Genomic DNA, 15,743 nt, shown 5'->3' on the forward strand with positions numbered 1-15,743 from the left:
ACATTCTGTAAGATTGAGTTACCATCTTAAACTTCAATAGGTTTACCTATACCTATCTTGATGGAAAAACAAATGTCTTGCATATCCAGAAAGTTTACATACAACATAAGCTAGTTATTATTAGTTGTGAAGTCCTTGTGATGTGTATATATTTAATGATACCTTTTCAATAGAGTATTTGGGGGGAAACCAGTAGGTTTAAGATTTTCAGTCCAAAAGCCCTGGTCACTTAGCTCATTTGGTTAAAGCATTGTTCTGATAGGCCAAGGTTGCAGGTTCGATTCCCCATCAGGGTACGTATGACAAATGACCAATGAATGAATAAATAAGTGGGAAAATAAAATGATCTCTCTCTCTCTCTCTCCCCCCTCTCTCTCTCTTCTCCAAATCCCCCCTCCCTAGTCAACAAATAAAAATTTAAAAAAAACTTCAATGCAGTATGTCAAAAGAATGCATGTAGAAATTCTAAACATCAAGTTTATGAAGATTCTGAGTTGTTACAAAAATGACTATGCAATCTTGCATTATCCTAAACTTAATATTTAAACTAGGTCTCTGTATTGCAATATTCTCTGTGTTAGTTTGCTGGAACTGCCACATCAAACCACCACAGCCTGGGTGGCTTAAGCATCAGAAATGTACTGCCTTACAATTGCTGCGTCCTCTTGGACACGCAAGTCTGAGTTCCAAGTGTTAGCAGAGGTGGTTTCCCCTGAGACCTCTAGGCTTGCTGATGGTTCTCTTCTCCCTGAATTTTCTGTCCAAATCTGTGTCCTAATCTCTTCTTTTAAGAACACTAGTCATATTGGATTAAGACCCATCCTAATGATCTCATTTCACTTAATTACCTCTTTAAAAACCTTATCTCCAAATACAGTTACATTATGAAGAAGTAGAAGTTAGGATGTCAACGTACGAATTTTGGAGGGACATATTTCAATCCATAATATTCTTTGATGAGATTACAGTATTTGGCACATTACTTGGATCACAGGGTTTGGTTTCCGATGGATTGCATAAGACAATTTTAAAATTGCTGATGAAATTAATGTATCTTGGTTTATATGTCACTTTCTCATTGAAGCTTTCCTGACCCTATGTAAAACTTCACATTTGTTTTCTTTATTTTTTTATGTAGTACTTATCACCTTCGAATATACTATGGAATATATGTGTGTTGCTTATGGTTTGTCTCCTCCCACACAATATAAGGTCTATGAATCCAAGAATTATTGTGCATTTTTCACTTTTGTATCCCTAGAAAAGTGCCTACACATAGTAGATACACAGTACATTTATACTGAATAAGTGAAATTTTTGTCAATAATTTCTCATCTGAGATGAAAAATATTTTTTCTTTTATTATAAAATGGTAGAGCCTTAGAAATAAAAAGAACCATGGCAGCCATCTAGTTCAGCCTTTCCCTTCCCTTGCCTCAGTATTCTGAGGGCTTACCCACTTTCGTCCAAGGTAAGGACATCCATTTTATAGATAAAGAAACAAAGGCAGAGAAGCTTAGTAACAGGACCAAGGTCCCCAAACTAAAAGAGAGATGAGGTCAGGAGGTGAGCACTAGTCAATTTCCCTTCTACTGCACATCCCTGATATTCACAGGGATGTTTTCCTGTTTCTTTTAGAAGGAGTTTATTTCTATTTGTTAGACATTTTCTTATATTTCTCACAACCCCTTGTAACCATTGGTCTTAGTTCTGTTTCTCAGGTAATAGCCTGAGTCCTATCCTTTTTTCTCTTAACTGATCTCCACACGTTAGAAGCAGTTAGCACGCGTTGTTTGAGACTTTCTTTTCGGTCAAAACACAATTTGTTCTTTTAACCAATTCTTGTATTGTGTAGTTTGAAAAAATTCGGCACCTTTGATTCTTTCCCTGGACATAGTCTTGTTTGCCAAGTCCCCTGTAGCGTGCAGATTATGCCATAACCAAACCAGGGTTCCAAATAATGTTTCCACATCAGAGACTGTAATGGGGTATATACTCGATGTAACTATCACCTTTGGAGTATGAGCTGAGTTTGTATTAATGTTTTTTAAAGGAACTTTCTGGCATTTATAAACTTCAGTATGTCTTCATAAACTCATATGATAATCTTTCATTCATCACTTTTTGCAAAGATTTGTTTTATCATCTGTGAATTCCACCAAAGCCCACATATCTCCCTCATATGTAACAGGATACAGTTAAATTCTTTTTCTAATCACTTTTTAAAATTCAGATATATTCTGTTCATAGTACTTGGTTTACTTAATAATACCTAACAACCCAAAGTGCCTAAGTGGGGTAAAAAAGAAATTGGTTTTCTTGGTCTTACTTTTCTTGAGTAATTACAAATTGACTCATAAGATTTTTGTTTTCTTGTTACATCCTTTTTATATTCTTTTTTTTATTTCACACAGTGCTCTCATATGCAGAAATTTGTTCTAATTTTACTTCTTTTCCTTCATCAATGATTAGATTTTGAATTCTTGAAATTTCTACAATTTTATTTAATGTCAAAATTACCTTTTAATTCTTTTTGGAAAAATGTGGAATATAAGCAGTACACTTATAAATTAATATCAGGATCCTGAACATAATTTCTATGTGGTAGCTGTTTTATTATAAAGAAAACATGGATTTTTTAAAATTTATGTCAGATTGATGATATTTTAGATGCAAAACATACTTCCATAATATTTCTTAGGATTGTATTTTTGGTAACTCAAGAAAAAATTTCTTTATCTAGATAAGAATGGAGAATTGGAACAAAACAGAACTCTTTTCTTTATCACTGTAGGAAATGCAAAATATTTCAAAACAAATTTTCAGGAAATATACTGCAACACTATACTGCATATATACTGCAGTACACACTGCAACATTATAAACATGCCACAAATGCTGAAAACCATTTAGAGTAATTTCAAAACCCACTGTCTCTATTTGCTAAGTTCCCATGTTGGATATTTGATAATAAGTGGGTAGTAGAATTTCAGAAACTTTTCTCCAGTGGTTCACCTGTGTTTAATATACTTTGTGAATATTTGAGTGAGGTAAAGGCAACATTTAGATATTTATGGTCCCCCTAATAAGCAAGTCATTCTTTTGGAATTTCCCTCTTCTCTTCCTCCTGTGTTCTGGAATGTTTCTTAATATGTCCACAGCTGTGAAGATTAAAGCTAGATTTGTCAGATAAATCTGCTTTTAAAAATGAACCAACAATAGGAAAATCTTTGGAAGGAAATACCAAGAAGCAAATACTAATTATAACTTTTTTAGTTCATAAATGTAGTGAATATTTTTTCAAGATCAATGATCCATAAAGAGTTATATCAATGATATTTTAATTTCATAATTCCTATGGCATTCTTACTCTTAAAAATTCTATATTCCTTTCTGTTAAACAAACATATGAACATAATGGGAAAAGGAGAAGATGATTAAGAAAGATATTTGACATTCAAGATCTGACTTTTTTCTTTTTCCTTTGTAAATGACCATATGATCTCACCTATAAGTGGAACCTAATCATCAAAACAAACAAGCGAGCAAAATAGAACCAGAGGCATGGAAACAAGGAACAAACTGACAGTGACCAGACAGGAGAGGGGAAGGGGGAAGGGGAGCATAACGAGTAATAACGAGGAAAAGAAGTGGAAGAGTCATCAAGGAGCATGTGTAATGGGTCTGTGGACAAAGACAACTGGGGGAGAGGATTGAATGTGGGAAGTGGGGCTGGGTAGTGCAGGGGGAGAGTAATGGGGGAAAATGAGGACTACAGTAATTGAACAGCAATAAAAAAATAAACATAAAAGTAAATGAGCTATTTATTTTATTTATTGGGCACTGACTAGCCCATAATAAGCTGACTCTTTTAAGACTTCATGTAATTGGTCATCATTAGTTAAAGTAGAAAAGAAAGGAAAATAAGGACTCTTTTAGGGAAAGGTTTTCTAAAATGCCTGGAGATACTGAAGAGTTATTTTACATTTGCTTTCTAAGGAGGTTTATTTATTCGGGGAGCTATATACAACTAACTAGAATGATAGTAGTAATAATGATAATGATATTACATGACACTTTTTAATTGTTAAACATTTTCACATAGTTAATGTCAATTGTCTCTGAATTTTGTAATCCCTAAGATTCATAGCTTAGGCTTGACAACCTCTCTGTGAAGTAAGTGGTACTCTAAATTGGAGGTGAGTATACTGAGCTGCCAGGTCCCAGAAATGGGGAAGAAATAAAACTCACATTTCCCAGTGCCCTGCTTCTCTTTCATAGAACTTGTCAAGGTCCACACCATTATTAAGGCACTGAGGCCACTGTTCAGTTGAACATGTGATATAGAAAGGGTAAAAAGGATGACATTATCAGTAGCCTGTATTGAAGGTGGAATTATTTATTAGGTTAATTACATAGTGAAAAAAGTAGAAGTTTGAGGGATTGGGTCAAAGGAGATAGATTTTTATGAGAAGAAGCTATGAGTAAGTTTAGAGCATGAAATACTCATCTTGCTTGGGTCCTTCACATTTGAAGAAGTCCAAGAAACCAGGCCAGCACGGCAAGAAGAGGACCTTAAAACTGAAAGAGTCCTCAGAAGAAAAGTGAAAAAGGAAATATAAGTCTCGGAATATTTTCCTGTGGCAAACCAGATCCAAAAGTTAGACAAGTGATTCCAGAATCATCTTAATATGTGTGTACTTAGCTGAATTAGCAGTAAGCTTTAATGACTTTTAAGCTTGACTAATGTTGTACTTTGCTGATTAGTAACTAAACAAAACATTTTATTTATTGATATTCTAGGAAAATGTGGATGGCTTTCTTTTTTTTTTCTTTTTCACTTTTTGCTAACTCTTTCTACTTCTACTCACAAGTAGTAAAGTTTCAGACCCAATTGTCTAAATTTGGAATTTCCCATACATACCACATTTGTCCAATAGCCCATGAATATAAACTGTAAAAAGTACAAAATTGGGTTAGATGTAAATATAATACTCATTTGATAACAACTATAATTTGAAGCCATGAGGATAAAGGAACATTAATGTGCATATCCATTAATGCATGAAATGCAGAAAATGCACAAACTCAGGAAAGTGTTTCAATATGAAGGATATTGTTCCTAAATTAATTTCTTGTGACTGAAAAGAGTTAGGTGGATCGCCTTCTGTTAATTTTTAAAAATTTCATTCAGCCAATAAAGTATATAGGTCAGCAACATTCCACCAGTATTTCTTTTTTTTCTATCATATTATTAGTTTACAGTACAGTGGAATGCTTATGAAAAAAATCCTGCATGCTTTTGGGTATTATGTTCAAAGAGGAATTTCCCTGCACATGACTTCTGATTGCTGGGACTTAAGGAAAATTTCACAATCTGCTGAAATCTTATGACTTTTCATAATGTACAGGTTGCACAATGCCTTTTATGGCTCTATTCTAGAAATCTGCATACTACTTTTAAACCAAACAGTGTCTCCCCTTGAAGATTTATTTCTTTTATTCCATTTCTTCTTTCTCAGCTTTTTAACTCTTCTGTCATGCTGAAAAAGGCTTACACATTCAAAAGATATGAAATTACAAAATTATCACTGAGATTTGACAAGCATAAAAAAATTGTACCCATAGATTTCCCATATAAAATAGGGTATGAACCTTAGTGGACCTTTAGACTATTTCTTTAACTATGAATTTCAATAACCCTATTTTCTACCTTGTATCTTACTAATATTGTTTCTCCCTACACATAACTCTCCCCTTAAGAAAATTTCAACTGTTTTATCATCCTTACATTTTAACTATTTCCAGCAAAACATCTTTGATATTATCTTCCATATCCAAGTATAATTTGGATACTTGGATATGAAGGATAAGGGTAAGTAAATTTTTGCAAATATTTTAGAGCATTTATAATTCCACATATAGTGATTTAAATAACTGGTCAGTGGAAGCAATGTTGAATGAATAGGTTAATGAACCAGTTACAATTTTCTTGCATTATATATTCAGTGTGAAAAAAAACATAGCTGGCATTTATGGAATTAAGACAAAACATATTTTAACTAACACTCTTGTGAAGTGAAAACAAAAATTAATGTTCATTATCATCTCATCAAACACAAGTTATTATGGTGAATTTTGTCCCGTAAAATACAGTGCCAGCAAATTACTGGCAGCTAATGGCAGCAATGAATTGTCTGCCAGGGAACAGCAATTAGCACACATTTTGCTCATCCCTAAAGATTTTTACCATTTCTTTTTCCTTCCAGTATGTGGGGTTTTGCTTGGTTTTTAGCACTCACAGATCTCGAATGCCAATAAAACTACTTGAAACCAAGTGCTGTAGTAGGCAAGTTATCTAACCAAATTTTGGGATCTAGTGGGATTTTTCCTTTTGACATTTTAGGTCTGTTGATTTCCAACACAGTGAGGGTGGAAATACTTGCCCAAACCTATGCAAATATTATTTTTTAGAACTTCTGTGAATTTTTAAAATGTAACTTCTAAATGTCACATTTGCATGGAAAAAATGACTTGTGATGACTGAGTATGACATAATAAAGGTTAAATAGACTGTATCAAATAAAAGCTCATTTACTGTAGCTTTTGTAATTCATTAGTCTCATTACACAAGGTCACTGTTTCTCCATTAGTTAAATTATGACAACATTGCTTAAGATCAGTTAAATTCTGCATTTTATGTTTAAGACAATTGGAAGGAAAAGTGGCTTAATATGCACTGATGTACAGCAAGAACAGTGAGTTGCTAAGCAGGTAACAGCCAAGAAGATGTAGGACAGCACACTGTCCCAACTCATGAAGTCCATTAGTTCTCATAAATATGTTGCTCAAAAGAAAAAATATATCTTGATATTTTTAGAATTTTGAATTTATTGCTAATTCTTTATTAAAGTGATTGTCAGCTACCACAAATTGTATTTGTGATATAAATAAACTGAAGGAAAGGAAAAACAATGTGGATTATGTGTGTATAGTGAGGCAGAAACCTTGTAACACTCAGATTATGAACTGTGCTGGTGCGTGCTAGGATGGCCCATCATCTGTGTGTGAAACACATTAATAATATCCAATCCCTTCACGGGGATGGGAAAACATTAAGATCTCCACAAAAAGGTTTTCCCTTACTGTTCATCTTCAGCTAAGTAAACCTCGTAGACTACTTTAAAATAATTGAATACAAAGTGCTTTCCTACAGAGGCTTAATCGTTTGTGGGCTTCCTTTCCCTCTCAACCACATTAATCTGATCAAGGTGATATTTATACATATTATAAAAAGTGGTCACATATATATAGTCTGATTCTGAGAAATGTACTGACTCAAACTGACAAAATACATTATATATTCCTGTTATGTTGACTTAAATAATGTATATTTTTAAAATCATTAGGGAAAAATTATTTTAGGAGCTCTATTTGAAAGGATGTTGACTATTGGGTCATAGCAAATGACCATCTCTTTTTAAGATAGCAAGCTCTTTTTTTCCCTTTTACATGCATCATTGGATTTTTAGAGATTTTTAAATGTTAATAAAACATAAACCTCAATATTAACATTACATGTGCAAGATATTTAAAATACAACTTGGTATAACTTTTTATTATCTCTGTTGCAGTTTTATTTTTTCCAGTTTTATTCTTCCAGTATTCTTATGCAACTATGTCTGTAAATATGCCATTCTGTAATTTAAATGTAGGGTATAGTTCATAAGCAGCTTTACATTCCGATTTTCTTTAAATCACATAATGACAATTGTTTCACATAAAATCCTTTGTAAACCTAATTTTAAAATCTACATATTATTGTAGCTTTATTTGTTTTAGTATCTATTAGATCAAATGTCCTCTTATGTTTTTAAAGTTTAAGACTTCTATTTGATGGTTTAGTGGTAAACCATAATACAGAGTTGTCACATTCAAATTAATGTTAGATTTTTAGGTTGGATATTCCCAGCCAGTTTGGCCCAGGCTACTGATTGCCATGAGTTGGTGACAGGTGTTTTGGGATCCAGGCATTTCATCACTCAGGGTAACTGGTTTGGTTCTCACTCTGCTGCCAACAGTTTATCTGAAGCTCCACTGTGTGTTGTCCAAATATTACCATTTTCTGTGTTAGTTTTGGTGTGGAAAGGGCTGGGAAACACTGCTTTTGGTTGCTTCTGAGATTCGGGGCTTAATAAGTAATGCTTTGGAGACAACTGTGCACAAAATCATTAGTGTCGTGGTGTTTTCCTAGGCTACATTCCTAAAAGGGTCAAAAAGTTTGAACTATTTTAGAGCTCTTAATACATACCAGAAAACGTGTATTTGCCACTTAATCAGGAATCTCCTAAAATCTTACCACAATTAAGTATTCTTAAAATGTATACATGAATAAACAACAAAAAAATCAGGTCTCAATTATTATGCAACATATGGATGGGGAGACTAAAATTTAGGGAGATGTGGTAACTTGCCTTGCATCCCTCAATTTTTAAGCCAAGGAACTGGACTGCTCACTTAACCACTTTTCCAGCCAGGCAGTGGAGCATTAGCCTCCCTTGACTTGTGCAATATTTGGGTTTTAGTATTGTGGCTTTACATATTTTAATATAAAGTAGATAGAGCCCTCCCTTTCTTCCTTTTGCAAAATCAAAATTTAATCATCATACCATAATCAGCTCTTCTTTATCAGAGCTCTAAAACATAACCTCTTGTATGTTTTTTAAAAAATACAGATTTAGGGTTTGATCTTTTGAGAGAAAGCTGGTATATTATTTGCCAGAATACAGGAACTCATGAGTTTCTGCACTTTGTTTAGTTTGCTTATTATGATTTGTACAGTTTCCAAAACAAAGCTTATAAATCACATGAATCTTATAAATTAGAGACAGAATTAATATTCTTAATTTCCAGTTATTTTGTTTAGCATGTTGAGGTATTTTGATTTAGAATTAACAGAAGCTTTTGGGGGAAAAGGGAAGCTGAGTATTTGTAAGTAAATCTATTTCTATAATGTCACAACTATAAAACATTATTTGTATTTCTTAAGAATCATGAATCAGTTGGCTGTATTTTACTTAAATCTGAATTTCTGGAACTTATCATTTCCCTCTTAAATTTCAGTGGTGCTCTTTAATGTTTATTAAGAAAGTATTTGCATTCCAGTACTAAGGAAGCAGGCAAGTTTTAAAAGAGAACTTCTGGAATGATTCTTTAATCAAAGAAGAAATATGAAAGGTATGTTGTGAAAATGAAATAAATTTCAAATGAGGTCAAGAAAAAGTAATCAAGAATTAGCAAATATCTTTACTTGAAGACCACAGAAGTTGAGAAATATCTATGTAGAGTCTACCATTCTAGAAGGAAGGGACAAAAATATGCCAGCCTGGAGGATCCGCAGACCAAGAGCAGTAACATGAGAGAGAACGGTACTCAGACCTGCTGTTGCTTTACCCCTGTCTCGTCCTGTGGTTTCACCACTTAAGACCATGTTAGTGACCAAGTTGGGGAAAATCAATAATGCTTTCATGTGTTTGTCTCACTAGATTACATTTCCAGTGGGTCATAGGATGAGTGGATACTCTCTGGCTCTAATTTTGTTTGCAGCCTTTTCTACCCCAAATCTTCTCTTTCCAGCTCACTCTTCTGGCCAGTTGCCCCAACTGACAGCAGAAACTTCATCTACAGAATACCATTACTATTTCTCTCAGACAAATAATCTAGGAATCTGGGGATCATCCTGGACACCTCTGTCTGCTTCAGCCCTGGATCAGGGATGTCATACTCACAACCTTAACATCTCTGCACTGCTGTGTTCAAACTTATTTGTGTATGTGTCCATCCAATGCAGGAATTCTCATCTGGCAGATTATGCAGCACAAACCCCTCTAGGGCCTGCTTGAGGTTCACTGCTATAGATCTTGATAGATGACAAAAAGGGGAAACTGGTTGGGAGTGGCTAGCAGTTCTTCTAGATTCTCTGTTCCACTGGAGAGCAGATACCCTGGCCATAACCACTGAAATGCTTTAGCTCTACCTGCATTAACTTGTTTAAAATTGTATAACTACTTTGTGAGATGTTTGTTTGTCTCCATTTTTAGATGAAGAAACCAAGCCTTAGAACAGGTCAGTAACTACAATTAAAGGTAGAAGTAATTGGAAGCTGCTATACACTGAATGTGTGTGTCTTCTCAAATTCATATATTGAAACCTATTCCTCCAGTCCCTGATGTGATGGTATTTGGAGGTGGGACCTTTGAGAGATTAGGTTATCTCTCAAAGGTGAGGCTCTCGTGAATGGGAATAGTGCCCTTATAAAAGAGACCGCTGAGGGTTTCATTTATTGTCTTTTCTGCAGTGTGAGGATACCACAGGAAGATGGGTTTCCCTGAATCAGGAAGTGGGCCCTCACCAGACAGCACACAGAGTCTATAGGTGCCTTGATCTTGGACTTACCAGCCTCCAATACTGTGTGAAGTGAAGTTCTGGTTTTTTATAAGTTTGTTTTTTATAAGTTCTGTTTTTTAATATAAAGTAGATAGAGCCTTCCCTTTCTTCCTTTTGCAAAATCAGAATTTAATCATCATACCATCATCAGCTCTTCTTTATCAGAGCTCTGAAACATAACCTCTTGTATGGTTTTTTAAAAATACAGATTTAGGGTTTGATCTTTTGAGAGAAAGCTGGTACATTATTTGCCAGAATAATATCTCAATCTATGGTATTTTGTTAGAACATTCTGAACAGATTAAGACATAATCGAGGTCTGTCATACTTCAAGGCCACAGTGGTCCACTTTGTGACACTGCTGGGATTCAAGTTATCACTTTTTAACCTGATTTGAGAGGTGAAGAAGCAGACACTTGTGCTTCAAGGAGCACCATTCCAGCCCTGCTCCCTCAACCAAGGTGGCTCCAGCTCTATCCGTCTTATACATAAAGTTTGGGTGTAAGATTTGATTTGAAAATAAGAACTGTCCTGCTATAAACAAACTTCAAAAATTATTGTTCATATTGCTCAGGAACTTTGAGTAGTTTATTTTCTTATAGATCACTAACATTGATATATAGCTCTTTGCTCCTTTCGTGTCATGTGAAGGTTTTGTCAAGGATTCAGAGGATTATAAAAACTCTCTCTTTACAAAGAAGTTTATACTAGAGATTTTGATTGCCTTTAAAGCCCTTGAAAATCATGTTTGGTTTGGTCCAGTAACAATTAAACACATTCAATTTTATTAAGCAAAAGAATATTAAACATTTTCAAGACTAATACAAATACATATAGGAGGTCACAGCTATAATTTCTTAATCATTAAATTAATTACATGTATGTCTGTTAAATTCAGTCCTTATTGTTTTATTAAATATTTATTTATTTTTATTGTATTTTTTATCATCATTTATCTCCCTTAGTCGCTTTCCCCACCCCACAATCACCACACTGTTGTCCATGTCTATGAGTCTCTTTTCCTGCTTTTTTATTCCTCTACCCCTTACTGCCCCCTCACTGCTGTCATCCTGCTCCCTATGAGTCTGTCTCTATTTTGCTTATTGGTTCAGTTTGTTCCTTAGTTTCCATATATGAGTGAAATCTTATGGTATTTGTCTTTCTCTGACTGGCTAAGGAGAAAGAAAGGGAGAGAAACACTGACTTCAGAGGGAAACATCAATCAGTTTCAATCAGTTGCCTTCCATACATGCCTCAACCTGGGACCAAACCTGCAACCCAGGCATGTGCCTTGACCTGGAATCAAACTGGCGACTTTTCACTTTGCGGGATACATCCAACCGAGCCACAACTGGTCAGGGCGAGTCCTAATAGATTTAAATAAATATTTGCATGCATATTTGAATTACTCCTCAGCTTGAAGGAAGGAAAAGAAATAAAACTTCATAAACACAGAAAGTCATAAATATATGAAAATCGTCAGAATTTCATGAAGAAATGTTTTATATTCAGGGACTGTTCCTAGCCATTCTCATCACTTTCACTCTTATGGAGGCTACATTTTTAACTGTGTTACTTCTAATCCCAATTTGTAACACACCAAATTTTTACTTTCTCTTTTTTGGTAAGATCTCTTAATTCTTTAAATTTTATCCTGGGAGACTAATTCTACAGAATGAAGTTACTTCATAATCCTCAACTCAGCAACAGCTCTATAACACATGGGAAAACCTCCTTATTCCCTGTTGACTTTTTTTCCTGCTAGAAATGTTTTCTATTTCTTAGACTAGCGGCTTTTTCATACAGCTGTTGACATAAAAGGAAAGCGAAGAAACTTAGTAAGTCATCTTTTGTATATTGGAAAGTCAAGTGTAACATACTCATTTTATCTGTGGTTTTTCAGTCTTTGCTTAGCCATGATGTGCAAATGTCAAATAAATAGTTGACTTTTGATGTGTTTTCACACAGTCAGTAAAAAGACTATAACAGGCAAACTTTGTCTTTACACATCTCTGTGACTGGTTTTCAAAATCAGTGACTAACACTGATGTGTGTAGTTTAGTTTATAAAATGCTTTTATATTATTCCAACAATCCTCTAAACATTGTTGTTATTCTCATTTTAAAGATGTGAAAAGAAACCCAGAGAGAATCAGTTGCCCCAAGTCACATAGAATTAGAATATCTTTGGGTCCATTCTGAATATCCTTTAAAATTTTACAAATACATAGCAGTATAGCTGGCAAAATCATCAACCTAATTAATTATTGTGCCTATGTTTGATGTAAGACCACAGATTTCCATGATATGAATAGGTATTTTTTACATTCTTTTTTTCTCTTTTTTATTGCTATTCAAGTACAGTTTTCTGCCTTTCTCCCCCACCCCTCCTCAGCACCCAGCCTTCCCTGCCTCCCTTCCCCATTTCCACCTCGCCTTGTTGTTGTCCATTTGTCCTTTATAATTGTGCCTGTAAACCCTTCTTCCTTTTCCCCCATTATCCCCTCCCCTCTCCCTTCTGACCACTGTCAGCCTGTTCTCAATTTCAATGTCTTTGGCTATACTTTGCTTGCTTGTTCGTTTTGTTGATTAGGTTCCTGTTAAAGGTGAGGTCATATGGTATTTGCCTTTCACCACCTGGCTTATTTCACTTAGCATAATGCTCTTCAGTTCCATCCATGCTGTCAAAAAGGGTAGGAGCTCCTTCTTTCTTTCTGCTGCATAGAATTCCATTGTATACATGTACCATAGTTTTTTGATCCATTTGTTTACTGATGGGCATTTAGGTTGCAGCACCCGGCTATTGTAAAGTGTGCTGCTATGAATATTGAGGTACATAGGTTCTTTTGGATTGCTGTTTCAGGGTTCTTGGGATATAATCCTAGCAAAAAACTGCCAGGTCAAAGGGCAGTTCCATTTTTAGTTTTCTGAGAAAATTCCATACTGTTTCCCATAGTGGTTGCACAAGTCTGCAATCCCACCAACAATGCAGTAGGGTTCCCTTTTCTCCACATTCTCTCCAACACTTGTTTGTTGCTTTGTTTATGATGACCATTCTGACAGGTGTGAAGTGGTATCTCATTGTGGTTTTAATTTGCATGTCTCTGATGGCTAGTGATACTGAGCATCCTTTCATATGTCTCTGGACCCTCTGTATGTCCTCCTTGGAGAAGTGTCTGTTCAGGTCCTTTGCCCATTTTATAATTGGATTGCTTATCTTCTTAGAGTAGAGTAGTGTGAATTCTTTATTTATTTTGGAGATCAAACCCTTTTCTGAGGTATTATTGGCAAATATGTTTTCTCATACAGTTGGTTCTCTTTTCATTTTAGTGCTGTTTTCTTTAGCTGTGCAGAAGCTTTTTATTTTGATGAGATTCCATTTGTTTATTCTTTCCTTTATGTCCTTTGCTCTAGGGGACATATCAGTGAAAATACTACTGCATGGAATATCTGAGATTTTCCTGCCTATGTTCTCCTCTAGGACTTTAATGGTGTCACAATTTATATTTATATCTTTTACCCACCTTGAATTTATTTTTATGTATGGTGTAAGTTGGTGGTCAAGTTTCATTTTTTTTGCATGTAGCTGTCCAGTCCTCCCAACACCATATGTTGAAGAAGCTATCTTTTTTCCATTTTATGCTACTGTCCCCTTTGCCAAATATTAATTGACTGTAGAGACTTGGGTTTATTTTTGGGCTCTCTGTTCTCTTCCATTGGTCCACGTGTCTGTTCTTATGCCAGTACCAGACTGTTTTGATTACAGTGGCCTTGTAATACATTTTGATATCAGACATTGTGATTCCTCCTACTTTGCTCTTCTTTCTCAAAATTGCTACAGCTATTCAGGGTCATTTATGGCTCCATATAAATTTTTGAAGTGTTTGTTTTATATCTGTGAAGTATGCCATCGGTACTTTAATAGGGATTGCATTGAGTCTATAAATTGCTTTCGGTATTATGGACATTTTGATGATGTTAATTCTTTTGATCCATGAACACGGTATATGTTTCCATTTGTTTGTGTCTTCCTTAATTTCTTTCTTCAGTGTTGTGCAGTTTTCTGCATATAGGTCTTTTTCCTCTTTGGTTAGGTTTATTCCTAGGTATTTTATTTTTCTTGTTGGTATATCAAATGGGATTTTTTCCTGATTTCTGTTTCGGATATTTCATTGCTGGGGTACAAAAATACCTTTGATTTCTGGATATTGACTTTGTATCCCACTGTTTTGCCAAATTCATTTATTAGGTCGAGCAGTTTTTTGGTGGAGTCTATAGGGTTTTCTATGTACACTATCATGTCATCTGCAAACAATGACAGTTTTGTTCCCTCTTTTCCAATTTGGATGCCTTTTATTTCTTTTTCTTACCTGATTACTGTGGCCAGGACTTCTAGTACTATGTTGAATAGGAATGGTGAAAGAGGGCATCCTTGTCTTGTACCTGATCTTAGTGAGAATGTTTTTAGTTTTTGTCCATTGAGTATGATGTTGGTGGTAGGATTCTCATATATGGCTTTTGTTATGTTGAAAATGTTCCCTCTAGTCCCACTTTGCTGAGTGTTTTTATCATAAATGGGTGCTGTACCTTATCAAATGTTTTTTCCACATCTATTGATATGATCATGTGATTTTTATCTTTGCTTTTGTTTATGTGATGTGTTACATGTCTTGATTGTGTATATTGTACCATCCTTGCATCCCTGGGATGAATCCCACCTGGTCATGGTGTATGATCTTTTTAATGTATTTTTGAATGCAGTTTGCCAATATTTTGTTGAGGATTTTAGCATCTATGTTCATCAGTGATATTGGCCTGAAGTTTTCTTTCTTTGTTGTGTCTTTATCTGGTTTGGGGATTAGGATGATGCTGGCCTCATAAAAAGAATTTGGGAGTCTTTCATCTTCTTGGATTTTTTGAAATAGTCTGTGAAGGATAGGGGTTAGCTCTTCCTTAAACACTTTGTAGAATTTTCCTGTGAAACCATCTGGTCCAGGGCTTTTGTGTGTTGGGAGTTTTTTGATTACTGCTTCAATTTCTTTTGTTGTTATTGGTCTGTTCAGGCTTTCTGCTTCTTCTTCCTTGAGTTTTAGATTATATCTTTTCTAGAAATTTGTCCATTTCACCTAGGTTTTCAAATTTCTTGGCATACAGTTCTTTGTAATAATTTCTTACAATCCTATTTATTTCTGTGGTATCAGTTGTAATCTCCTTTCACTTCTGATTGTGTTTATTTGGTTCCTCTCTCTCTTTTTCTTGACGAGCCTGCTTAAAGGCTTATCAATTTTGTTTACCTTT

At 34.8% G+C, this 15,743-nt stretch overlaps 1 protein-coding gene across 1 annotated transcript in view; it reads left to right on the forward strand.

Moving 5' to 3' along the window:
• C7H8orf34 (chromosome 7 C8orf34 homolog) overlaps positions 1-15,743 on the forward strand; it is a 302,768-nt gene that overhangs the window by 226,291 nt on the left and 60,734 nt on the right.

This window comes from Phyllostomus discolor, chromosome 7 (genome assembly GCF_004126475.2).
Source record: "Phyllostomus discolor isolate MPI-MPIP mPhyDis1 chromosome 7, mPhyDis1.pri.v3, whole genome shotgun sequence".
In the NCBI taxonomy this organism is placed as follows: Eukaryota; Metazoa; Chordata; class Mammalia; order Chiroptera; family Phyllostomidae; genus Phyllostomus; species Phyllostomus discolor.